The sequence below is a fragment of the Meriones unguiculatus genome, chromosome 20 (genome assembly GCF_030254825.1).
Source record: "Meriones unguiculatus strain TT.TT164.6M chromosome 20, Bangor_MerUng_6.1, whole genome shotgun sequence".
NCBI classification, from domain to species: domain Eukaryota; kingdom Metazoa; phylum Chordata; class Mammalia; order Rodentia; family Muridae; genus Meriones; species Meriones unguiculatus.
In genome coordinates, this window is record NC_083367.1 from 44225191 (window position 1) to 44251494 (window position 26304).

A 26304-nucleotide genomic window follows, 5' to 3' on the forward strand; every position below is an offset into this window, starting at 1 on the left:
TCCCAGCAATCACATGGTGGCTCATAACCATCTATAATGAGATCCGGTGCCCTCTTCTGGCCTGCAGGCACACATGCAGGTACAATACTGTATAAATAAATGAATCTTTAAAGAAAAAAAAAGAAAAAGGAAAAAAATGAATAAAAAAATAGTTAAAAAGTTACAGTTTATCTGCTTCTCGGGTCATTTCCTACTGGTTTTGAATTAATTTTGTTTTCCTCATCTTAATGAGGAGCCAGTAGCAGGCTTTAACCACCCTGCTTTTCAAAAGAGAAGTTTAAATGTCACTTGTTTTGGTTGCAAGAAGCATTGGCATCTGGTGGTTTGTTTTTGCATGTCTTAAACAAGTTTTATGTTTTGGCGTGTTGCCAAAGCAGATAGTATTTTGTATGCAATTCATTCTTCATAAAAGTACCATCTATGTGTCAAGGGAGTATAAATGCACAATGGCTGAATAAACAGGGCTTCCCATAAAAACAGCGTCTCTTCAGTAGGAAGTTGCTGAGGTTCATGAAGTGAGCCTTGTCAGACACAATTTGAGTCTGTTGCTGAGGGTTTTCATTTAGTGCCCTGCTGCTGTTAATAGCTCTGCTTAGCGAAGAAACCAGTGAGAACATCCATCATCTGATAGCTGGGGGACGCCTTCTCAGCTTGTGTCATGGTCCTGTAATGTTCTTGGGTTTATGGGACGGAGATAGTAACACTGGCTGTTTAGAGTTGATCCTTAAGCTGTTTTTGTTAGAAGTAGATGAGATTCTTACTCCTGACTTGAAATGAGAGTTTTAAATAGCCTTAAAAGCTCTCATCACCAGGCCCGCTGGAAGAAACGAAAGGGTGAGTGTATGGAATATTTTAAAATTTTACTTGTATATTTGAGAAAGTAGGGGAGATGGGCTTGCTCCCAGGAGGGAGTTGGAATCCTTATCATGTAATTCCTCCCACTTGAACAAATTTTAAAAAATAAGTAAACAAGCACAAAGTTGAAATGTGGAAACTGGGTCCACAAAGACTTCTGCTGTGTGTGTGTGTGTGTGTGTGTGTGTGTGTGTGTGTGTAAAATTGAAATCTGCCTCAGGGTTATGGGATGGTGGAAAGCTCTCTTTACTGTGGTGAAGGTGTTGGAGAAATCTGTGCTTTAAAGTAGGCAGAGAGGAAAGAATTTTCAGTATCAGGCGCTCTCAACAGACCACAGTTGGAGATGCAGCGAGAGACTTTGACTCCAGATTACATGTTGGAATAAGCTGTGTTTAAATGACACAAACAAAAGAGAAATAAGCGGATGTACCCATACAGATACCCTGTATGTATAGAGTGTGCTGGGCTTCACAGGCTCTGCTAGGAAATTGTGTTTCACTTTTCTGCAGGATTGCGAGTAGCAAGTAGGATAAGGAGGCAAAATAGAGGAACTCTCTTGACTGGCTCTTGGTTTCTGGACCTCTGACGACAACAGGAAGAGAGAGGGTGGTTTCTGTGAGAGAGGATCATAGTCCAGCGGGTGAGGGGAGTCATTCAGTCTTAAAAGTCAGGCCCGAGGCTGGCAGAGGTTGCTAGTGAACTTTTTAAGAGTACATCCTTGAAGCTTGGTGAACTCTAGAGCCAGGGTCCAAGTGGGGTGTGGAGGGTTGGCCACGGGGAGGTCCGTGGGGACTGAGTTAGGCAATTACAGGAGTGGGAAAAGACGGAGGAGGGGGCCAAGCCACCTCTGTAAGTCAGAACTGCCTGCATATGTGCTACAGTTCAGGGTGGGAGGGGACCCAGCAGCCTGACAGCTTGAGGTCATGGCCTGTGCTGTTTATTTGTAGTTTGTTGAGTTTTGCATCCCTTAGGAAATAACTGTGGCTCAAATGTAGACAGCTCTCATAGAGAAGGCACGTGACAGCTGCATCAGGGATCTAGTGAGCAATGCTGTGGCAGCAAGGCCCAGGGTCAGGTCTCATCGTTGAGGTAGGACCAGACCCCCGGGGCAGCCCACAGCCACGGCTCCCTGTCAGCAGCCTGTGGCAATCACAGTGTGGTTGGCATCCTGCAAATGAGTGGTACTGCCATCAAGCAAGTGTGATGGCAAAGATCAGTCACTACCAGAGAATGGTAACTCAGCGCTCAGGCCAGCGGGGTTATTCTCGAGCACCAACATACCTTAGAAAAGGAAAGAAAAAGAGAGTAGTCTGAGCTGCACAGCTCCAGGAGGTGCTAGGCCACAAAGTGAGAGCCTGTCTCAAAAAGAAGGGGGAAAAAGGTCTATCAAGACTTTAAGGCCAAAATCAGTCTGAACAGATTAACCCAAGCACTCATGCCTCAGGTCTGCAGAACGGGTTGCGTGTTTGGCACATGCTGTAGCTGTCCTCAGCAGCCCCCTGCTGGACTGATACTGCACCTAGGAGCTGGAAGGAATGTGTGTAGCCAGTGTAGTTCTCGGTTTCTTTCAGCCCCCCACCTTGCCTGTCTCTGCGCAGGACTGAGAACACAACGTTTATTCTCAGGACAGTGAACCCTGTGCTTCAGCCTGGCATGAGGAAATCTCATCACACTTCAGTACCTCAGATAAATGGGCACCCAGAGCGGGACGCCTGCCAGTCATCAGGCCCTCTGTGTTCTCTCTGCCCTTCTCACAGTCGGCTGATTCTTCAGGGCACACGTGCACAGATACGGGGTTTCAGAGGCTGGCCTGAGGCTGGCCAGCGTTGCAGCCCAGCACTGTAGGGACCAGGCCAGCTACCCAGTGAAGGACGCACATTGCTCTCGATGGAATCTGCAAAGAGACACTTAGCTGTTGTTTGTCAGGCAATGCTCGAATTTTCTCCTAGATAGAAAGAAAAGAGTGATCAGAAACCATGGGCTGTTAGTACAGGGTGTCTACTTTCAGACTCATCCAGCCTTTAAGAAAAGCGGTATTTCTTTGTCAAGTAAGCTGAGTCTTTGTGTGTGGAGCTAACAGATGGAGATCATCAATGTGAATACACTTGGCTAAATACAGAACCCAGGAGACCATCCTTCAGTAGTGATGGTCAGCTAGAAAATTAGCCAGACCAGCACAGTAGGTACAGTCTCAGCACTGGCAAGATGGCTGGGTGGTCACTCGGCCACTCATCTGTGCCTTTAACACGCATGTGCCTCTGTCCACTTGTTAGAGAAGAGGAGTGTGGACACACAACATCTGAGAAATCAGGAAGTCGTTGTCTGAAGTTTGTCCTCTCTGTCACCCATCCCTTGATACTGCTACCATCCTCCAAACCTTGGCTGGCTGGGACAACAGCTAAAGAACAGGGTCTCCACCAACCAATAGAAAGCATATGGGCATTGCCTGCCTGTTTGTTTGAAAATCCAAACAGTACTGAAACACACAGGAAGAAAAAAAAAAGTAAAAATTATCCAGATTCCACCCCTTGGCCCAGAAATCTGCTTCTGTACATATGGGGACACAGAGGCTTTTCCTCACGGGGACCAGACTCTCTAACGTAGTCTATTTTGAACATTTAATGAGGCACTGCAGGCTCTTGGCTAATGAATATAGTTTTACATTGCAATTTCTCGTTATTTAAAGAATATCTTTTTAGTTTCTGTAATCAGACCCATGTGCACAAGACCTGCCATGTTTAATACAGTGCATCACCCCTTCAAATATGAAAAATTGGGGCTGGAGAGACGGCTCAGCAGTTTAGGACACCGACTGCTCTTCCAGAGGATCCAAGTTCAAATCCACCCACCTCGAAGCTCACAGCAGTCTATAACTGTAAGGTCCGACATTCTCACATAGACACATACGAAGACAAAACAGCAATACACATACAGTAAAAGTGAGTAAATTAAAAATGGAAAAATTGATGTTACTGTTTCTAAATCAATATGGCTGTTAGTTATGTCCAGTGCCAGCACAGCACAGTAAACTGGAGTACTTTCCCTCAAAAGCTGACATCACACCTAACATTTACATAACTTAAAGTGATATATTCATGTAAATATTTATATTAAAAGATCAGTATTTATATAAAAATATAGCAATACGTTATGCATCAATAGCAACAACAGCTTTTCCAGGTCCTGTAGTCATTTGAACAAAATTGCAGAAATATCCAGCACACACTGTTATTTAAAAAAAAAAAGTAAAAGACAACATCTTAGCAAATATTAGTTTTCTTACTCTTGTGGTACTTGGCACCATTTTTTTTTAAATTAACTTCTCAATCATCTAGAACCTCCTATTTAAAACTATTTTAAAATTCAATCGTGTAATTGTATCTTAGTAATTTACATATGGTGCTGTTCATTCACCAATTTTATTTTTATTTAATTTTATTTTTTGTTCTGGCCTTGCAGTCAGCACTGTGATGAATTCTTGTAACATATCAAAAAGCTTCTGTATCAGTGGATGAAAATTTTTACTGAGAAACTATGACCTCTGCCTGATCTATCGAGCAGAAGTTTTTTACATTGTAATTTTATTCCTCCTAAAGAGAGTTTTTATATTGTTATTTCTTCACATTCAGGTTTGTATTAATGAAAGGTTGCCTACTGGTATAGTTACTGAATTCTTACTGCAAGCGTGATGTAGTAATGTCACTACCTTAAATGGAGTCAGTTTTAGCATTTGGTTATGCTTCATACCATAATTTGGAAAACATAACAAAATCAAAGGAATTTAAAGAATAGCTAACATGAATATTGTAGGTAAATCCAAATATATTGTCTGCATTTAGCTTGTACTTTAGTATTGGTGTATTTTTATAAATATTGGGATTCCTCCCCTGCCATTCGCATGTGTAACACGGCAATAGCACAGCGATCATGAGACCAGGTTCGCCTGAATTCCAGCTCCTCACACCTCAGGTGTAAAGTTTCTCGGTTCTACATGTACAGGGTTAGTGGTGCCCATCTTGTAAAGCCAGGCAGTCAGTTGTGCAAGATAAAGATGCCACACACTCTTGATACTTAATAAACCCTTCAGTTACTCTCTTGGTTACTGTGGGAAATTTCAATGATGAGACATACTCTAAAAGAGAAAGAACTCGTTGCCGAAATTCCACCACATCACCACGGTACAGCAGGCAGCAAGCCATGTATTTACCATGGCGAGGGTCACGTTTCACCATCTAGTTGACCAGCTCAAAGCAGATGTTGGCGAACTCTGCTACAGAAAGCAGATTGTGGTTGGCTTTCTCAGCAGAGATGATGGGCGTCTGTGCCCAAAGGAAAGTGAATGCAAGGTTACAGCACCATTTGGTCTGGAGTTCTGTCAGGTCAACATTCAGGGCCCCCTCAAATCTGTGGGAAGCAGACACAATCTGGATGGTAAGGCCGTTACAGTGTAGGTTGGATCCTCAGTGTTGAGGTTTCTACAACAGATGTCATAGATGGCCTCCCTGCTTACCCTGAAGGCACAGTCAGTGCTGCAGGGTGGTGAGGGTGGAATTGTAGGGCTCAGCAATAGAGGTGAGAACCTGGGAGGTTGGGGAGTCAATGGAGAACGTCGGCTTGAGCCGCTCCATCTGCAGGGAGGTGAACCCAGAGCCAGTCCTCCCCGCCAAAGCTATGGAAACCCAAGAAGCCCTCAAGGCCTGTGCCCAGCTTAGGAATTCGGTCCAGGACAAGGTCAGTGATCTTCTTGCCAGGGGTGTGGTGGCCACAGATACAGTTATTGACAGCATCTTCCTTGCCTGTGATGAGTTGCTCAGGGTGGAGTTGCTGGCATTAGGTGCCAGTGTGAACTTCATCAGTGGCTGTGGGTCCCAGGTCTGTGATCACTGCCCAGGGCGTGTGCCCGCCAGCACCTGTCTCACTAAAGAAGGCATGGAAGGAGTCCTCTCCTCCAGTGGTCTTACCGCTCATCATCTGCCCATCAGGCCAGATGCTGTGTTCTTGGCAGTAGGAGTCCCAGCAGGCATTACTGTCTGGACTCCAGCCTGGCCATCGTGGATGGGGATGCACTCAGGCATGGAAGCCATGGGTGAGGGCGACAGAGGCTCCCTGGGTCCTGGTTCCTGTTCCTGACAGCCAAGAAATCGGTGAGGCTAGATTTTTCCAAAAATAAACCTCATGAGATAGCTAATCGCATAATCAAACTTAGAATATTAAAATTCTGTCTTATCAAATTTATTTTAAAGAGAAGCTATTTTTTTTTTCAGTGAAAGTATTGGGAAGTCCTTAAAGCGTCTACACAAACATGCATACATATATGCACGCATGGGCACACACGAACACATGTACACATAACATGCATACACACACAGGCACACATACATGCACACACACGTACACACGTAGGCACACACAGACACAGAGGCACACACACATGCACACATATGCACACACATGTGTGCTCACACAAACACACACAGAGCCAGCCCACTGCCTTAGGTACACAGCTTATCCCGGAATGTTTCCTCCTCCTTCTGGACAGTTCTCTGTTCTTGTCCTTACATAGTTAACAGTCAGCTCCCACTGGTACCTCTGCCCTCTCTACCTGATGTCCATGTGTGTTCATTTCAGTGTAAGATGTTGTCTTTGCTGATTCCTTCCGTTGTTGTTGGAGTCCAAGCACTGACTTGGTTTAAAGGCTCATACCAAGCGAGTATTTTTAAAGTGCCTACTGAGTCCTAGAAAAATTGTCATCTCTGGGTGAAATTCAGAGTTTATGGTCTCTTAGTCTGATTCTACATTGTGTGTATTTGTATATATTATGCACACACAATTTTTCCATGTACCTTTTCCTGTTTCAGGTTCTTAATTATTTTCTGTTTTTCATTGAAATAAATGTTAAAATTTAACTCTATTAAACTCACAGTTTTAATTATTTTATACCCTTCTCTTAGTTGATTCCAAAAGCTTCCAGTGGGAAACAAGAAACAAACCTTGACCTCTTCATGTTCAGGGTTTTTACTTTGCGTTATGGAGAATCTGTTATAGGCCTATCTGTTATAGGCCTCATCAGTGGAAGTGACCTTAGCACTTGACTTTTCATCTTTCTCCTTCCCATTTTATGTCTTTGGAATGGAATCTTAATCCATAAAACCTAAGCCATTTTTAAGGTTTACCCAATAGTTACGTTTTATTTTCTTTTCACTTTTTTTGTTGTTGTTTTGCTTTTTATGAGACAGGGTCTTATCATGTAGCCCTTCCTAACCTGCAGCTCACTATGTGAATCAGGCTGGTCTCAGATCGGCCTACCTCTGCCTCCTGAGTGCTGGGACCAAAGGCCTGTGCTACCATGCCTGGCTGTTCTGACCTATCTTTAAAGTCTTTACTAAAACTGGTGTTAAGTGTGTTGTGGGACTTTCGCCTTAAGTTTTCAGCTTCTGAGAGCAGGCCTGGCACCTTCTCTTGCAGAACTAGCATACGTGAAGATGGCGGTGAGGCACCCACATTGGGCTAGAATGAGAAGTAAGGGCCTGCTTCCAGGGTGCCTTACACGCGGTGACACTCCCGTCTCACTGGGACATTCTTGGCACTTCTATCATGATAACGTAGCAGTAGGTACCCCCACTCATCCTCAAGCTTGTTCAAGATTCAAGGGAGACCTCTTTTCCTCTGCTGTCCCAGCACCCAGGTGGGTTCTTGCCCCACACAGTGAAGGTCTAGATGACACACAGCATGAGCTTTCCATCGGAAGACCTTCACTGATTCACTTGACACTTTTTGGAAACCTTGTGAGAGAGGGGTTACCGTTATCTCCATTTTGCAGATGGCAAAACTCAGGTCTGGGGAGGTGAGGCATTTCATTGACAGCTCAGTTCCTCATCTGCATGTGAGGGCTGTCTGAGGAGCCTGCATGCTGGCTCTTAACCACTGTACTCATCCCCACCCCTTTCTTCCAAGCACCTAGAGTTGAAAGCCATCAGAAGCATTTGAGCAACTTGGGGACCCATTGTATTAAGACCCAACCTCAGTCATTTCTGGGATCCCATCAAGACGAGATACACACTTAAATGAAACAGATGTGGCTGGACCCCTGTGAAGGTTGTATTTCTTAGGCCGGTCATTGACCCGTGCGGAGTTTTATGCAGCCTTTCAAATCTATCAAGTCTTTCAAATCACTCAGGAGGTAGTAGGTTGCGGGTAATTGCAAATCTGTAAGAGGGAAAATAGCCAGTACCCAGCTCAGAAATACGAATCCAGCGTTGACGCTTACCTGCGGCGCCGAGTCTGCGACTGTGACACACTCACTCTTGCAGGCCCCTTCCGCTTAGGATGGAGGTGAACAGTGAAGCAAGTGTTCACTTGGCAGTGGTTTGGGTGCATGGATTGTTTCCAGCATTTATCTAATTGCGAGGAACTAACACGTGTCTGAGCAGCCTCACTCTGTGCATGAAGATGTGAAGATAATTAATATTCGGTCGTGCGCAGTAGGCGCTTTATACAGGGTGTGACTCCCTCTACAAAAGCATCGCATGTCTTTTATCTAAAGAATGTGATATTTTAGAGATACCTGTCAGGTAGTACTCAGAAAGCAAATCACAAACAGCCCTTGTGTGCCGCTGAAAAAATTGTAGCCTGGATTGGTTACGTGTAATTGCTCCAAGGTGCATGAAATCCAGTAATAGGAGATTTGTCTTTTAGCTTCATTCTGTTTGTGATCTGATCTTTGACCTTTAGGAAACTCTGTAGCTACCCGCTGTCCTGCCCTGGCCCCAATAAAAAAAGAAAAAGGAACACTTGTGGTGTAGCAAAGAAGGGTAATGATTTAGCTGTGTGAGCATATTTGATTTTTCAGAGTATCAACTTAAATATTAGTAGCCATTTACTCTTTCTCTGCCTCATTGTTTTCTACACAGTTCCACAAAATGTACACCAAGCAGATGGCACAGACGAGCACATGGGTTATTTACAGCCAGTACAGTAGAGAAGGCATATGTGCTAAGCCCTCTCATACCCGCTCCCTGGGAGCCATTAACACATTCATTTAGATGAAAAAGTCTGGGGTTTTCGCCTTGGGCATTTCTGCTCTGCTCCCCTGAAGCATCTCCATCTGTGCTGTCTCCTCCTGGAGGCCTGGCACCTTTCCCTCCTGCCAGCCCAGTCAAAGCCCTGCTCTCCCTAAGGCCCCTTACATACTCACGGAGACACAGTACTGATTGCAGCTGCTGTCTCTTTCTCACTTCCCCAGTGTAGCTCTGAGCCTGTGTGACTTCCATCTGAGGGGATAGGAAGCTCTCGCAAAAGCTGTTCTTAGACTGGTTTGGTCGCACACACCGTCCACATGCTAAGAAGGTCGTTGAGCATGTTCACTGGGCATCAAAACAAAGTTTTCCTCTTTTTGTTTGCAGCTTCAAAACTAGTATTCCTGGTGAGCTGGGCTACCTGGAAAGCCAGCCACTGTCTTCATGCATCAGGTGCACCAAATACCAACCTGCTTTCCCCACACCCACCAAGGGATTCGTGTCCAGAGTCTTCTTGTTTCAAATAGTCAAATACTTTTCCAAATAATTCTAACAATTATTATAGTTACAGAAATATTTTCTACCCCAAATACAGTCATTAATACACACACACACACTCATACACACACAGACACACACACACACACAGCTGTGGAGATAGCTCTGTCAGTAAAATGCTTACTAAACAACCATGAGGACCCAAGTTCCGATCCTCAGGACCCATGTCAAGGCTTGCCAGCCTTCTTTGACCTACTGTTAGCACATTTGGTATCACTCTACAATCCCTCGCTAGTCACTTGTGCTGTGGACCAGCCTGTTACTTGCATGTATGTTTTCAGGACTGACCATTTGGTATTGGATAACCAATTGGTGTGGTCTTCCCTAGAAAAGACTTTTTCCCACGCATAGTCGTGTTTTTTTTTTGTTTGTTTGTTTTTTGTTGTTTTGTTTTTTTTTTTAATGTTGCCTGTAGCTCTTTGTGTAGGCTTGAGGCATAATAGCATCTGTATTGTTGTCCTTGTTCAGCTCTTGCTTAAATATTTCTGTGTTGGGTTCTGAGTGGAAACTCACTTCAGAGACAGAAGCTTAATGTAGCCCATTAAATATTTGTAACCAATGGGATCCCTAGTAAGGGGAGCAGGGGCTTTCTCTGGTATGAACTCAGTGTCAGGCTCTCTGATCACCTCCCCCTGGGTATCCAAAGGAGTGGGCAAGCTTTAAGTCAAGACAGGCAACACATTTATGTGTGTGCCTTAGCTTAGATAACCGATAATGGCAACTTCCCTCTTTATATCCATTAGTGGTTAACAGACAAACAAGAAATACCTGAAGAAGCAGGATAGGAGCTGGGTTCCAGGGCCTGGGAATATGAACTTGGTTTTGACCCTGTCAGCAAGATGGAACTTGTTTCTGAGATGATTTTACCCAGAAAACTGTCTCTTAACATTTGAAACTTTATGATGTAGCTTCTGACGTTCCTAGGAGGCAGTCTTATAGCAAACTTCCTGGTTCTCTGGCTCCTGCAATCTTCTTGCCACCTTTCTGCAATCATTCCAGAGCCTTAGGTATAGGAATGTTTTGTAGATGGCGTCTTTGGAACTTAGTTCCATAACTCTGCATTTTGAGAGAGAGAGAGAGAAAGAGAGAGAGAGAGAGAGAGAGAGAGAGAGAGAGTGTGTTTTACATAATGGTCTCTCTTGCAAAGAGAAGTTTTCTTGATAGAGGGGTAAAGACTACCCATCTGCAAAGTTAATGATTTCTTTTATCTTCAGTGTTTGTTGCTCTTAAAGAGAGAGATCGAACAGAATTAGGAACAGAAAACATCACTGAGGAAGCCTCTTGGGAGCTAGAAAGCCATTAGAACAGAACCCATTCCCTGTGTGCTGTCTGCAGCCTCCATGTCCTCTCTGTCTTTTTGTCTGTCTTCTGCATTCTTTGTGTCTGCAGACCAACTGTAGCCCTGTGGAACCTGGCCCCAGTGGATCACAAAAAGGATGTCTGTCGGCTTAGCCAGTATCAGCCTTCAAGTCCAGATTCCTTGCAGAATAGTCGGGTTGGTGTGACTTTTCCATTTTAAGCCAGGCCACACTATTTCTAGGTTCCTACCCGACAGAGGAATAGGTCTTAAGTCAGTTACTCATCTCTGTCCAGTCATACATTAGATAGCTACAGCCACATGGGGACAAGGATGGGACAGTCACCCAAAAGTATATATAGTAAAAGATACAGTCTGAGAAACCTTGTACTGCCTTTTGTTCTCAAACAAACCTCTTTGTGGGACTGGAGTCAGTTAGAACAAAGGGTGCAGAAGCACTTGAGCCTGTGATGTCCAGTGCTGGCCAGGCTTACATTTGAAGATCAGAACATCATGTTACTACTCCCATCATCAAATCAGCTATGACATACTATGTAATGTTTCAAGCCTTTGATTTTGTTTCTAAACCTGATGACTTAAATGAAATGAAAACCTATCTATTCCCTGCCATTCTAGCAACTTAGTAAGTCTAAAGAAATTCTCAAGTGAGAGCACACATCGTGAAAAGCATCCCTCTGTCTTGTGTGTCTAAACCGAGCCCCTAGAGTTAACAGCTGCTGACTATTTAGTTGTAGGTTCACGGGGTACAGAAGGCCAGGGTTTAGCTGTGTTTGCCACATACATGGGTTGTTGCTGAACAAGACTTGCTCCCAGTGCCAATCGACTCTGTCGTTCATTGGGGAAAACACTTTTATTCATGCAGGAGCAGTAGCTTGTCAGTGTATCATGCAGTGATACAGAGAGTAGAGAACAATGGGTGCTTTGTAGAAATAGTTTTAAAACAAGTAAACAACAGCGCACAGGAGAAGGATCCCGGTTCCAGAGTGAGGTCTGCTGGGATATGACATTTAGCACAGCAGGAATGTACAGGATTGTTAAGAATGTTAAGAAGCATAGAATACTTTGATTCAAACGTCTCCTCCTGGAGTAGGGAGTATAGCCTAGCAGGTTCCATGTCTGCCTTCACCCACAGGGTAGGCTTGAGCAGGGGACAGGGGTGTGCAAGCATGTGGGAAGTGGGCTGGGCCTCTGGACACTCGCACTGTTGGAAGACACATGATGCACCGGTTGGTTTGCTGCTTCCTGAGCTCTCAACTTGGAAGGAACCGTGAGTGTGCACATAGGCTCATTTCCAGAAGTTAGCATTAAGGGTTTGGGGTATGTTGGGATGGAACAGAGCTGAACAAAAATGTCAGATGTACAGTTCATGTGGGAGGCTACTGTTGGAAGCGATTCCTCTGATCAGTGCCATGGAAGTAATACACAATAGCCTTACCAGCCTGACATCAAAAGGAGTCACAAACCGTGACAGATTGCCTTTGTAATCTCATTCCCCTGATGGCCTTGGAAGACTCTCAGTGGAGACCTGTGTGAATCAGAGGAGGCTTTTCCATACCCCTATCTTCACATTCTAGTGACAGCCAAAGGGCCCTTGTTATATCCTTTGCAAGAGGAACAACTTCTCTCGCTTCAAACTTACATTCTCTTATTATCATTTTGCCATCAATATAAATCCTCAGACCTTAATGTTCAGTCATTTAGCGCAGGCATCTGTTATATTATGCACAAGAGACAGGACTCAGGTTACAAAGTAGAGTTTGCTAAAATATTATTGCTCTCTTTGAGCTACAGTTCTCTGTCCGGAGGAACTACTACCTTCAATGAAAGAACTATTTCTTTATAAGGCGATAAAATTAGTCATTATTGCCTACTTGGTGGCAATTAGAACTAAAACCCAGTGTCTCTGACTCATGGGCTATGCTTCTATGTATCAGTGTTTCCCAAACTTGAGTCATTTGTGTACCCCATCTGCCAACAATACAATAGTCTCTCAGATTTATCTTTTCTATTAGAAGCTAATTTTTTTATTTTTAGATGAAATTTCATATGATTGCCTTAAGTAGAAAACCAGTGTCATTGTAGATAAATTGAAATCCATCCTTGCAAGTAAGAGATGCTGTGGAAATAAGAGAAGACCCAAGCCCATGAGGGTGCATGTCTGGTGAAGGAAGGGTCATCGGGTGTGTTACACAGGAGTGTTGCCAGAGTGGCAGCAGCCACCTGAGAGCTTGGTGTCTGACAGCTTGAAAGGGGAGGGAGCTCCCATTTTGTGGTCTTAGGTTATTTCATGCCATGTAGCCTCTCTGTGCTCTGAAATCACCTCAGGTGTTTTTAGAATCACACGCCACCCCCTGTGCCACTATGTAGCAGTACCTGGTCCATCCAGGGAACTCAGGAGCCTGCCTCTTTCCTCTTTGCCAGAAGAAGCACACAAAGGGAGATTTAAAAGCATCCCCTGTGTGCTCTCCTTCAGCTGAGTGTATCAGTCAAGCATGCTTTCTCCTGAGAACCTCTTTTTTAATTTAAATTTTTAAAATGTATTCACTTTACATCCCAGTTTTAGCCCCCTTCCTTGTCTCCTCCCAATCCCACCCTCTCTCCTTCTTCCCCTTTCTTCATCTCCTAATTCTCAGAAAGGGGGAGCCTTCCTCCCCTACCAATGACCCCAGCCAATTAGGTCTCATCAAGGACTGCCTGCATCCTCTTCCTCTGGCCTGGCCAGGCCTTCCCACCAGGGGGAAATGATCAAAGAGCAGGCAATAGAATCCATGCCAGAGACAGCCTCTTCTCCCCATACTAGGGGACCCACATGAAGACTGAGCTGCCTATTGCCAACATCTGAGCAGGGGTCTAGGTCCTCTCCATACATCTTCCTTGGTTGGTGCATCAGTCTCTGCAGGGCCCCCTGGGCCCAGATTTGTTGGCTCTGTTGGTGTTCTTGTGGAGTTACTGTCCCCTCTGGGTCCTTCTCTTCTCCCCACTCCCCGAGCTCTGCCCAAAGTTTGGCTGTGAGTTTGACATTTGCTTCTATCCCTGCTGGGTAGAGTCTTTCAGAGGACATTTATGGCAGGCTCCCGTCTATTCCCTCTCTTCAACCATTTTTGGTGTCTATTCTATTTTCCCTTTCGAGTGAAAATTAAGCATCCTCTGTGGTCTTCTTGTTACTTAGCTTCTTTAGGTCTGTGGAATGTGGTATGTTTTCCTATATTATATGGCTAATATCCATCTATAAATGAGTATATACCATGCTTGTTTTTCTGGATCTGAGTTACCTCACTCAGGATGATCTTTTCCAGATCCATCCATTAGCCTGCAAATTTCATGATATGCTTGTTTTTAATAGCTGAATAGTATTCCGTTGTGTAAATGTACCACAGTTTCTCTATCCATTCTTCAGCTGAGGGGCATCTGGGCTGTTTCATGTTGGGTCGAAGCCAGTGGGGTGAATCTGTCCCTTAAGCCAGTTATGCCTGGAGGGACTTGATGCATTTGTCTGCTAATATAAATCCAGCTGGAAAACCATACATATAAAAAGGAGAAAACAGAGAGGAAAAAGTGAAAGGAGAAAGGAGAGGGAAAAGGAAAGGAGAGGGAGAGAGCGAGGGCAAAGAGTGAAGTTAAGGGAAAGAAAAAGGAGAGGAAAGGACACCTGCTGTTGGCCCTAGGGCATTGATGGAAGCCTGACGACACCTTCCACCTAAAGATCTGAATTCTTTTTACTGCAGTAGGGTTTTTTTTTTTTTTTTTTTTTTTTGGTTTTTTTTTTTTTTTTTGTGTGTGTGTGTGTGTTTTGTTTTGTTTTTTACTTCTTTTGGAAGAACCGGAACTTAGCATAAAACACAGGGAGATTTTTCCCATGTGACTAAAGTAAAATACTGTTTCTACAGGAATATCTACAGGAATGAGTGCCTGTAGATATTGGAGAAGTAGGACTGCATTGTCACTGTATTTTTAAGATGTGCTTGCCCACACAAAGCTGTATTTTTGTGAAAATGTCAATAGAACTGTTCAGTTACCTGTAGCATCAGGTGCTCTCAAAGAGTGGGTGTGGGCTTGCTTCCTGCCTATGGCAGGCCTTTTGCACTCTCTGATGGTCTCTGCTCTAATTTTCCACAAACATCTTTGCACCCTTCACACACTCCCCTTTTGCCCCAGCAGCTTAACTTCAGTGACCTGTTTTGATGGGTTTTGCCTCTCATTTGTGGTTGGCTTTAACACAGGAAGGAGGGAAGTGGAAGTATTGAGCCCCCTCGGTGGGGGTGGGGATGGAGGGAAGGGGTAGGCATCTCTCTTGACTGGCAGGGGCCCTAGGAGGACAGAATAGTTCTATTTGGGAATGCTTCCCTAACAGCTTTTATGCCTTTCTGTCCCAGCTCAGCGATCTGTTCTCTCTAGGTCTTTCAGGCCTTGAGGTGTAATGGAATCTCCTTCAGCAGGCTTCCTGCTGGACCACAGCAGGCCTCATGGTTTGTTTGTTTGTTTGTTTGTTTGTACCATGCTCATTGTTTAAATATCTCATTTGTTAAGTTCTCCTAAGATGGTCACAGTTGGACTGTGCTGCCCCTTACCTCCCTTGACTGACAAAATGTACCTGCAAAATGTATCTGATACATTTGCAAGACAAAGATATACTTGCTTCAGGGGGACGGACCTCTGACCTTAGCATTAACAGTAGTAGGTTCTGTACCCATAGGACTTCCAAATTGTAAGTGATAACTTAAAGGACACAGAGCCTTGGTGGGAGTTGGGGTCACTGTTACATATATTAGCTTAGCTTGGGCTGGTAAAATCTCTTCCGGTTATAAATCAGAATTATCAGAGAGATCAGGGAGAGGGACCAACAGAGGCCAGAGGTGGGAGGAGAGGGTGAGAGTGAGTGATTAGAGACAGAGGGTAACTTCTCTTTGACCTCCTTGTAAACAGCAGTGACATCAGCAGCAAGGGCCAGCTACCTCTGGCTCCCTGTCTAAGAACTTGAGGCGTTTATCCTATCATCCAGGGCAAAGCTCAGCATTGGTGGTGGCGTTCTCACCCTCATCTGCTAAGTTAAGACAATTCTTGTAGACTCCCTAACTGTGTCTGAAGATACGAAATGTAATTACCTTCAGAATGGACACAGCTTTGCTGCAAAAGAGTACATAAAGAAGCCTTCTGTTGAAGTGAACCCCTTCAGTAGAGCCCTTGTTATAAGCCCGTGAAGTGCTTAGTCTGTGTCTACCAAGCGCATGTATAGAGAAGGCAGTGGCCTCGTGCTGACCCCAGGGACGAGGAGCTGGAGCTCAGTGACCAAGTGGAACAGATGGATATGGGGGAAAGAGCTCTGGTGCCCGGTGTGAGTTAAAAACCTGCTTGGATCTGTTTCTCCCACAAATATCCAGAGGATTAAATGAGAATGTAAAATTCTTGGGATGTGTGACATTCTCAGAGTGTCACTCCCTGTCCCCAGCCCCTCCCCATTCTGATCAGAGCCTCTCAGCAGCTCACATCCAAATCTCAGGACTACCCCGTACCATTGGCAAGACTACCATTGGCAGGTGCTGAGTCAGTGGGGGTAGGCCCAAGTGCCCCAGCTTCTTGAAATGGGTCTGCAAAATTATCAGAATGAACTTCTCAATCCCAACTAAGTAATTACATGCCGCACCTTCAGTAACGGACATGCTACAGTTCTGTCTTCCTAGCAGCTCGAGGTCTGCTAAGGGCTAATGGCTTGAGAAGGATACTGCGTACTTTTCCCACTTTGTCATTTAGTTGCCCTTTCCTCTGTGGGATCTGGTGAAGTCCTTTTTGCAAGTGGGTGGATGTCCTAGTTTGCTGTGTTAAACACCATGACAAGGAGTAACTGGGGAGGAAAGGGTCTGTGTTCTCCCAAGAGCTCAAGGCAGTGACCGACACAGAGGCTGTGGAGGAGTGCTGCTCACTGTTTGTTTTTCTTTGTGGCTCGCTCAGCCTGCTTTCTTATACAACCCAGGACTACCATCCCAGGGATCTTACCACCCGCAGTGAGCCGGGCCCTCCCATATCAATCACTAATCAAGAAAATGCCTATAGCCCAATCTGATGGAGGCATTTTTCTCAGTCGAGGCTCTTTATTCTCAGAGGACCCTAGAAGTTGACAAAAAACCGACCAGCGCAGTTATGGGTATTGAGGGCAAGGGTCATCTTTGATGGGATACTGTAGAGACAGGTTCTTGCAGGAAATGACCTGAACCAACAGGACACACTGTAGCGCAGGAGGCACCTCCACTGGTCATCTTTAGCGCTGTCTAAACTTGCCGGCTCTGGGGAGACTGAGGTGGCCTTCGGGGGTTCCGGAGTTGTTGTTTCATTTGCTTGTTTGTTTTAAACCACAGTTCAAATATTTGGAGGCACTGGAATGCATGATACTCCTCTGTGAACACCAAGTAGTCCAAAAGAGAATGAGTAGTGGGGCTTTGAGTTGCCCACAGTCTGAATCAGAGGAACCCTGGAGTCTTAAGAGTGTAGCCACACACTTGGAGCTAAGTGTAAGAGTCCCCAGTTTATAAGTCCACAGAAACTTCTTGCTGTGATTCTTCTTACAAGCCCCTCCCCTTCCTGTTGCTCCTTGCTTTGTGTGTGTGTGTGTGTGTGTGTGTATGTGTGTGTGTGTGGTGGGTGTGCATGCCTGTCTTCCATCCCCTTGAAAGCTGTTATAAACTCAGGAGAGAAAGAGAACTGTTAGAAAAGCGGGACCCAGAAAGACACACATGGTATATACTCACTTATAAGGGGATATTAGACATATAATATAGGATAAATATATTAAAATCTGTACATCTAAAGAAGCTAAGCAAGAAGGAGGACCCTGGGTAAGATGGTCAGTCTTTATTCAGAAATGCAAGTGGGATGGACATCAGAAGGAGAGAACAGGGAACAGGACAGGAGCCTGCCACAGAGAGCCTCTGAAAGACTCTACCCAGCAGGGTATCAAAGCAGGTGCTTGCTGAGACTCATAGGCAAACTTTGGACAGAGTGCAGGGAATCTTATGAAAGAAGGGGGAGATAGAAAGACCTGGAGAGGACAGGAGCTCCACAAGGGGAGCAACAGAACCAAGAAATCTGGGTCCAGGGGTCTTTTCTGACACTGATACTCCAACCAAGGACCATGCATGGAGATAACCTAGAACTCCTGCACAGATGTGGTCCATGGTAGCTCAGTGTCCAAGTGGGTCCCTAGTAAGGGGAACAGGGACTGTCTCTGACATGAACTCAGTGGCTGGGTCTTTGATTACCTTCCTCTCAGGGGTTGCAGCCTTACCAGGCCACAGAGGAAAACAATGCAGCCAGTCCTGATGAGACCTGATAGGCTAGGGTCAGATGGAAAGGGAGGAGGTCTTCCCCTATCAGTGGACTTGGGGAAGGGCATGGGAGGAGATGAGGGAAGGAGGGTGGGATTGGGAAAGTTTGAGGGAAGGGCTACAGCTGGGAGACAGTGAATAAACTATAATTAATTAATTAATTAAAAAAGAAAATCAGGACCTGTACAAGAATGTGATAAGAGCCAAGGCTTGAGCAGTGCCAGCCTGCCCTGCTCTTTCCCCTACCCCAGCTTCTCTTTCACAGCCTACATTTTTTTTTCACTTCAGTATTTAGAAGGCTTGTAATTTGATCATTTTAACTTGCGGTTATAAATGACCTTTTATTTAGAAAAATAAAAAATAAAAAGAGGCAGTTGCTTCAGAGAGAGCGGGTGAGTCATTAAGCAATGAGTGATACTGTGAATTGGCTCCACCTAACTGACTGTGGGCGTCAGGGTCGGGCACTGTGGCTGGAAGGGTAGTCAGTAGACAATTGAGAACTCTAGAGGAAGGGGTCTAAGTAGAGTGTGCAGGGATGTGAAACCAGTAGGAGCATCCGAAAGGAACAGTTGTAGGACAGAGGAAGGCTTAAGTGGAACCCATAGAAAGCAGTGTGGGTCTGACTGTAGGGCAGACCAGTGGGTGGAGGGAGGCAGCGTGCATTATGTGTGGGGTTGCCAGATTCAACAGAAACATACCAGATGTCCAGCTAAATTTGAATTTGAGGTACATAGTGAAGCCAGCTGGTGGTGGCACACACCTTTAACCCCAGCACTTGGGAGGCAAAGGCAGTCTGGTCCAGGGCTACACAGAGAAACCCTGTCTCGAAAAACAAAAAAATAAACCAAAGATTAGATTCTGATTCGTAACATAGCTCAGTACATTTCGTTAATAACTGTCATTGAAGCAGGGACTGTTGGGAGACACACAGTGAATTGGTTTGAATATAACTGTGCCCCAAATTGTGTGCCTGGTTTCAAGCTCAGCCTCGTGTCCTGATTTTACTTGGTGGTGTTTCTGCTTGTCTGTGCACCTGAGATTGGGACAGCTCTGTGAGACCTTTAGTTAGTAATGAAAAGACCAGGCAGAGGCAGGGTTGGGGTGTGGCTGAGAGGCTCTTAGTTGGTGGAAAAGTTAACGATCCAAGCTTTGCCTTTCCGTGAAGAATGTACTGTAGGACCAACCTGCTGGCTTGCACCTGGTGTTTGCCCCAGCTGGCAGAGGGCCTCAGAGGCCTCCTCAGACAGCTGTGACTGACAGACGCCTAGAGTGTTCTTCTAGTTAAGATGCAGGCCGAGAGTCACCTGACCCACCATCTTGGTTTTATAAGGAGGCTGAGGACTCAAGAAGCAATGGACAAGGAGGCCTCTAGTGGCGTCAGAGTCTCTTCAGCCGTCACTGACTTCTGTCAGTGGTGGTGACTCAGTGGATTTTTAGTGACTTTCTCAAGTGTCCCTACAGCAGGCAGAGTCCTTTGTGGTCGCAGCCCTGGTTTTTGTTGTTGTTGTTGTGTTAAGCATTGCACAGGTAACCCTTTGTCGCCAGCTGACAAAGACATCACTCGTGACAGTGGGTGTAATATGGGACATGCTGTGTGTGTCTCCCAAACCCAGAAACTCAGTGACATGAAGATGAAACTTGAGAGTGTGCTCCGTACTGGCTCAGCAAACACATTCAGCGGCTCTAGAGTGCTGTGCTCGAATCCTGTCTGGGGCTGAAAAGTGACAGGTTGTTCTGTAGAACTCCCAGAGACCAGCTGGGAAGAAAGAAACCCTCGGGCGGAGTAGAGGCAGGAGGCTCTTTTCAGAAGGCTTTACCCTCCACCCTCCATTCCTCTGGACTTCTGGGTTCTGGGCGATAAGCCATCAAGAGTGGCATTGCCTTCATTTTCTGTATTGTTGGGTCTGTGACATCACTTCTTGGGCTCTGAATTTCATGGGAATGAAATGTTCTTGTGAAGTTTACTTGGTTTACTTGAGCAGCTCTTTGACATAAACTATAATTGGAGGATGAGAAGCCACCAGTGACACCAGTGACTGGGTCCACCCTGCAGTGTCCCTCAAGGAGCTCAGCATGTGGGAAAGGATGTGGAGGGAGAAGGTCACTCGTGGGAAAGATGATCCTTCTCTTGTTCTCTTCTTATGTGGTTTATCCCACTCCTAACTTGATATGTATTTTCCTGTATTTCCTTGGTAAGTAAATATCCAATATCAGTGCAGTGCTCTTAGGGAAGATGTAATTCTGTGTGCATCTGCCTTCCATGGATTCTGCCTTTGGGTAATCCTACGTTTAGACTGGAATTTAGACAGAAATGAAACTATCCTTGGTAAGTTGTTTTATTATTTATTGCAAGAGTTATAGTGTTTAACATTAGGCAGAGACAGCGTAGTGTTCGGGATCTTCTGTTGCCCTTCACCTCTGGGGGGCTCTGTTCCATACCTATCCCAGGAGTCAGTGTTTCAAAACATGACTTCCCTCTATGACAGCAGCTCTCAACCTATGGGTTTCTGTCCCCACAGGGGTAACATGTCAGATATCCTGTGTATGAGATAATTATATTGTAGTTCATAGCAGTAGCAGAATTACAGTTTGAAGTAGCAACAAGAAAGTATGGTTGGGTCTCAGAACAACATGAGGAACTGTTTTAAAGGATTGCAGCATTAGGAAGGTTGAGAACTACGGTTCTATGACCTTAACATCCCATGACTCCTCTTGCCAAGTTGGAGAAGATGAAACTAAAAAGCTGAGGATATGATGGAAGAAACTGGCTGTGATCCTAAAGGCTTTGTAGTTTATGATCCTCGCTTACATTTGATAAAGCTCTGATATTACAGATAAGTGAATGACTACTTTTGCAGGTACCAAATAATATGATCCCCCGAGAATAACCTGAATTGGGAAAGCCTAAAAAAAGTAAGTTGGCCAAAAAGATTGCTCAGAGAAATAAAACAGTAGCATACGCTCAAACAGTTTAGTGGAAGCAGGCACTTTGATGTTTGGAGGTAGAGGATTCTGGGAACAGTTTTATTGGGTAAGAACAGAACTGGGTAAGCAGCAGTGGTAATTCCAACGTGTCTTAGAATCCTCTGGATTCCGGTCACCTTGTATCAGACTGCCATTTCCCAGCTACGCAAAACATACATGGTGAAAAACCTAAGAGATTTACTGTAAGTCCGTCTCGGTAAACAGAAGTTAAGTATCGCTTCCTTAGCTGATTAATGATGTCTATAGAGCCTTATTAATAAGATAAGCCCAAGTGGGCTGCAAACATTTTGAGCCCTGAGACATGTTCAATGTTTAGTCTCTTGACGGTCACCTACACAGAACGTATAACCTGAGCTTCCTCTGGGGCCCAGCAGATTCACGCCGGGAGATGATAACCAAAGCACAGGCTGAGCGTTCACTCTGTCTCTCAGCAGGAAGGCTGCCTGCAGGACCCTCACGGATTCCTAGCAGCAGCGGAAGCAAAGTGTGCACAAGCCAGGCTGTGTTTTTGTCACCATCTCAGACACACTATTTTTGTAATTGGCTCACTTTTTTTTTTTTTTTCCCTCATTCATACTGGAATGCTGGAGACACCCCTGAGGTACTGATACTTCAGAATGAGTGATGTGTTCCCAGGCACCTATATGGCCGGTGTGGAAGTTATGTTGAATTTTTGCATCCCAGCATTATCCAAATGTTTCCTCAGCCAACATGTTCGCTGTGAATACTGCTCAGCTGAACTATACTCTTAAGAATTAGCATTTGTTCTGTTACAGGCTGATAAAGGCAAATATTATAGAAAAAAAAAAGTGACTTCTCTTGAAAAGCCAGCCAATCCTACATGAAAGGCCCACAGTGTATGGCATCCTATCTTGATTATGGTGGAAACCACTTGCATTAAGATGCCTAACTGCCGGACACCCTAAAGTAAAGTGATCTGCACTCTTATCAAGCAGGAGTCACCATTACTCCCAGAGCTCAAGATTTTGCTTCACTGAAGATGGGTTTAATCTGCTGGCTGGCCTCCCAAAGTGCAGGCCAGGTTTCCAGATCTCACCCAATAACAAAGTCATGCTCCCAGAAGCCATGGGCCAGCCATGCCCTCACATCTGTCTCCAGTCTTTCATGCTGGGAATTTTATTATTTGCTGCCTAAGGTCTTTTTTTTTATACTATCTGTGAAGCAGGAGGGTAAAATGCAAGGAAGTATAAGGCAATAGCTACGAAACAATAAAAACCGAATGGAGGAGATTGCTAGATTAAATTTTTATCACTTCTCCCTTTAAATCATGGAAATTAGACATTTAAACCACTAGGGCTGCTCTCTGCAGCATCCTACCCATCATCCTTAGAGATAACAGTAATCTGGCCACGAATTTCCCATGAGAAGAGTTGTGGAGGACCTCCCCCACCCCCACCCCCGCACCCTTCCCCAGGCCTGTGTAGTGGAGATTTAAAAGCTGAGTCTCCTGAAATTCCAGGCAGGGCTTCGAGGCCCTGCACGTTAGCCTGCTCACTGGGAACCAGCCGCATTGTCCTCGCAACTTGAATGTTCGATTTTGTCATGATATTTTTGCAAGTCAGTGAACAGTATTAACTTACGCTCTAGGGGAAAAAAAAATGGAAGAGTGTGGTGACAAAATTGCAGACCACGGCTGCTGTCAGTAGGTGCTCTTGATAGTAAATCCCTCCCGCAGCCGGCTTGGTCTTTTGTGCCGCCTTTTCCACCCTCCTGTTGTCGCATTTTCGGTCCCTTTGGCAAGCTGTGTCCCTGCCTCCTGCTGCACCCCTGAGTGACGCAGAGCGAGCAGCCCTGCAGAGCTTGTTCCCTCCCCCTGCCCTTTGCCTCATTTTCACCCTGCTGGGGTGCTGTCTCATTACTTGAAAGAAAATTAAAAAGCATTTTACATTGCCTAATACAGATCACTAATTGAAGCTCCCCTAAACCCAAGGAATTTATCCTCTCATTGATGTGTGCATAACTCCTATTAACATTAATAAAGTTGTTTAGAATCAAAGAGCCGGCAGAAACCCATAATAGAGATCCATTTTGATCCTGCTTCACAAAGTGACTCATACCCACAGGGCATCAGCAAGCATTTTAAAGGTAATTTTTACAACACCCTTTTGTAAAGTAGAGCAGTTACTGAGTCTATCCCAGCACGCTCATCGTGTCCTTCAGAATCCGGCTTGGCTGTTGTCACAGGTACAACAGCACGCCCCACCTAGGGTACAGATTGCAAGCTCTGTCCATCTTGCCTGCGCGTTTGTAGTGGGGAGCTGGAGTTCAGGAGGCTCGGAAACACGGGTGTAGTAAGTGAGGAAGACAGCAGGCTCAGCTCCGTACCCATTGCTGTGTTCCTCTGAGGGTCCGCAGCCAGTGTTAGCTGGGTGGTAACATACTGTCATGATACAGGGGCGGGGCGGCGGGGAGGGGGCGGCTCAGGTTCTCATTACCTGTGGAGCGTCCGAATATTCCAGTTTTCCAGTCCTCACTATAGCAGGAGGACCACAGAAAATCTGAACTTGTAGAAAAATGTGTACCTTGTAACCAGAAAAAAAATACCCTTAGCTCCTGCATAAAATGAGTACCAGAGTTAAAGTGACTACCTCTGTTGGGGGCTTGTGAATTTACAGTCAGCCCTCAAACCCTTTTAGAGATTTTTAAAGTGCCAGTCACAATTGCACTGGTCCCCTGACTGGCTGCATGACACCTAGCTTTGCCCTTAGAATGTGGGTGTACTTTCCCACAACTTTGAAATCCTTTACTTTTTTGTCTTCCCAGGGAAGATTTCTGTTACTGTTAATCTGAATATGTGGAAGGAGAAAATATGTGAACTGTTCCTTTAATCACTGAGCCTCACTTCCAGCCCCATTTCTTTAAGAGTAAACCTAAGTCTTCCAGGGAAGGAAGCAGCATGGTTCATCCACATGTAGAACCCATCCGGCCCTGGAAAGGTGAAAACAAGCCCAGAATGCTTCACAGTTATTCTTCACCACAGCACTTCGAACTGGGTCAGAATTATGCTTGTTTTACAAATGAGGCAGCTGGAACCAGAGAAATGAGGGAGTCTTTCGGGGGCCCAGTGTCCAGGCTGGGCTAGAGCCTCATGAGGATTGCTGCCCTGCCCTGCCCTGCCTTTTGGCTGCATCGTGCTGAGGTCAGGTGTAGAGGACCAGCGTCAACCCTGTGGCTGACTTGTTCCCAGAGACCTAATCTGACCTTGTGGTACCCTCCTGACAGGGTGCCTGGAGCATGACTGGAACTCCGTGTGTATCTGTTAAATGGATGTGTTGTCACAGCCAAAGAATTCATTATAGTCATTCACCTCATCCTGGCAATCAGTGTCCTTGGCCGCTGTTGAATGTGCTTTGAAATTCCTTTGGGAGGGAATTTAGAACGTATTAGGGCTGGTGAGATGGCTCAGCAGTCAGAGGCACTTGCAGCTACTCCCCGCATCCTGAGTTTGATCCCCAGAAACCACATGGTAGAAGGAGAGCACCGACTTCCACAGTTGTCTTCTGATCTACACGCAAACATACCATGGCACACGTACACCACAAAACACAGACACTACACATACAATATGTAAATTAATAAAAACTTTTTACATAGCATTGTTAGTATTTGACACCAGGGTGGTGTTCGGGAGTCCTCTGATTAATGACCAAGTCCCTCAGCAGTTTTCAGAGGAACAGTAGACGTAGAGGTATTAGGTAGAGGCAGATCTTCCTGTTCATGTAAACTTCCGTAATAAAAGTTTAAAATTTTATTGACTTCAGTTTTCATTGTAGACAAGATGGTAAGCTATAAAGAAGATGAAATACTTCTTAGTCACCCCAACATCAAGATGACAATAGTACAATGTAGTTATTTCTGTATATGCTGTGGTCTTGCTTCTTTCATTTAATATAATAATTTGTGATATGATGAAAGAACTGTAATGTTTTCCATATGAAGAGCCCAGTTATCTAGCCATTCCCTATGCTCTTACTACACTGTTAAATATTCTTGTAGTTAGTTTCGTAAGTTGCACTATTACAAAGAGCCTAGCACTGAAGTGTTTGCTTCTCTAGTTATTTATTGATACAGGAGTAGAGTTGAGTAAATAAAAACGTAGGCTTTTGATGCATAAAAAGATTCTAAATAAAAATTTAAAAGAAAAGCACTTTAATCATTCATAAAGTAAAAATAGGAAGTAGTTTAGTGAGAGAACTTAACAAGGCCCTAGGATGAATCATTGGTGCCACAAAATTAATTCAGGAGAAATTTCTTATCTTCCTTCCTCAGTTTTACATCTGCCTGTGTCCTCAACCCATGTGAATTTTACTTGTGTGGTTGTAACCCACGTGGTAAAATCCTGCTTCTAAGGGTTTTTCTTACCCTTGCAGTGGCCATGATGTCAAGGTTTCTGTCTGCTTTGTTTGGTGGTGCATGGCTTGCTCTCTGACACATAGTATCTACTCAGAAAGTACTTAATGGATGCATGAGCAAAAAAGGACATTCTTCCCTCTCCTTCTCTTCTTCCTCTTCCCTTTCTATTCCTCCTCTCCCCTCCCTTCCTCCCTCCCTCCCTCCTGTTTCCTTTAGTAGGGCCTCCAGACAACAGTTATTTCTTTACATTGGCAACACGTGCAGACAGTTCAAAAGGATGGTGGTTGAGATGCTAGGCCACTGTGGCCACCAGGTTCCTGGGGGTGCAGCTCCAGGCACTTTTTAAATCTAATCTTGAACAACTAATTCATTCTTCCTGCTCCCTTCATTTACCTGCCAACCAGTGCTAGAACCTATGCTCTTGATAGGATAGAGTGAAGCTCGTTACAGAACCTGGCGGACAATAAATTTCAGTAAATATTAGCTGTCTTGTCTTATTTATTCTCAGCACCAACCTCTCCTAAGATTTGCACTGTAACCTGTGTCTTGGGGACGTGGAGATTAAGTCACAGTGAGAAGTCACGTGAGCTCTGAGGCAGATAAACCTGGCTTCCTCTCCTTATGCCTCAATGTCATTGTCAGCTGAAGCTGTGGACTGTGACTTGACAGGTAGGACTGGTGAGGCCATGAGCCAACATGCCTCAGTGTTCACTCTGACCTCTGCTAGGCCCAATGACAGCACCCCTCTGGTGGGGATTTTGTTGCAAGTATGTATGTATGTATCTGTGTGCATACATAGGTATGTGTGTATGTATGTACATCTCTTCCTCCAGCAAGGTGTTCTCCAGTTTCAACTTTCCCGGTGACACACAGAACTTAACTA

General features: G+C 45.0%; 1 protein-coding gene across 8 annotated transcripts in view; it reads left to right on the forward strand.

Moving 5' to 3' along the window:
* Positions 1 to 26304, forward strand: part of Fyn (FYN proto-oncogene, Src family tyrosine kinase) — a 197793-nt gene that overhangs the window by 48165 nt on the left and 123324 nt on the right. The window contains exon 1 of one of the 8 annotated variants that reach the window (XM_060373355.1): positions 612 to 834. The exons of the other annotated variants lie outside the window; for them this stretch is intronic. The gene's annotated coding sequence lies outside the window, so the exon portion shown is untranslated. Of the gene's footprint in view, positions 1 to 611; positions 835 to 26304 lie in introns of those variants that run through there. 8 annotated transcript variants of the gene reach the window in all.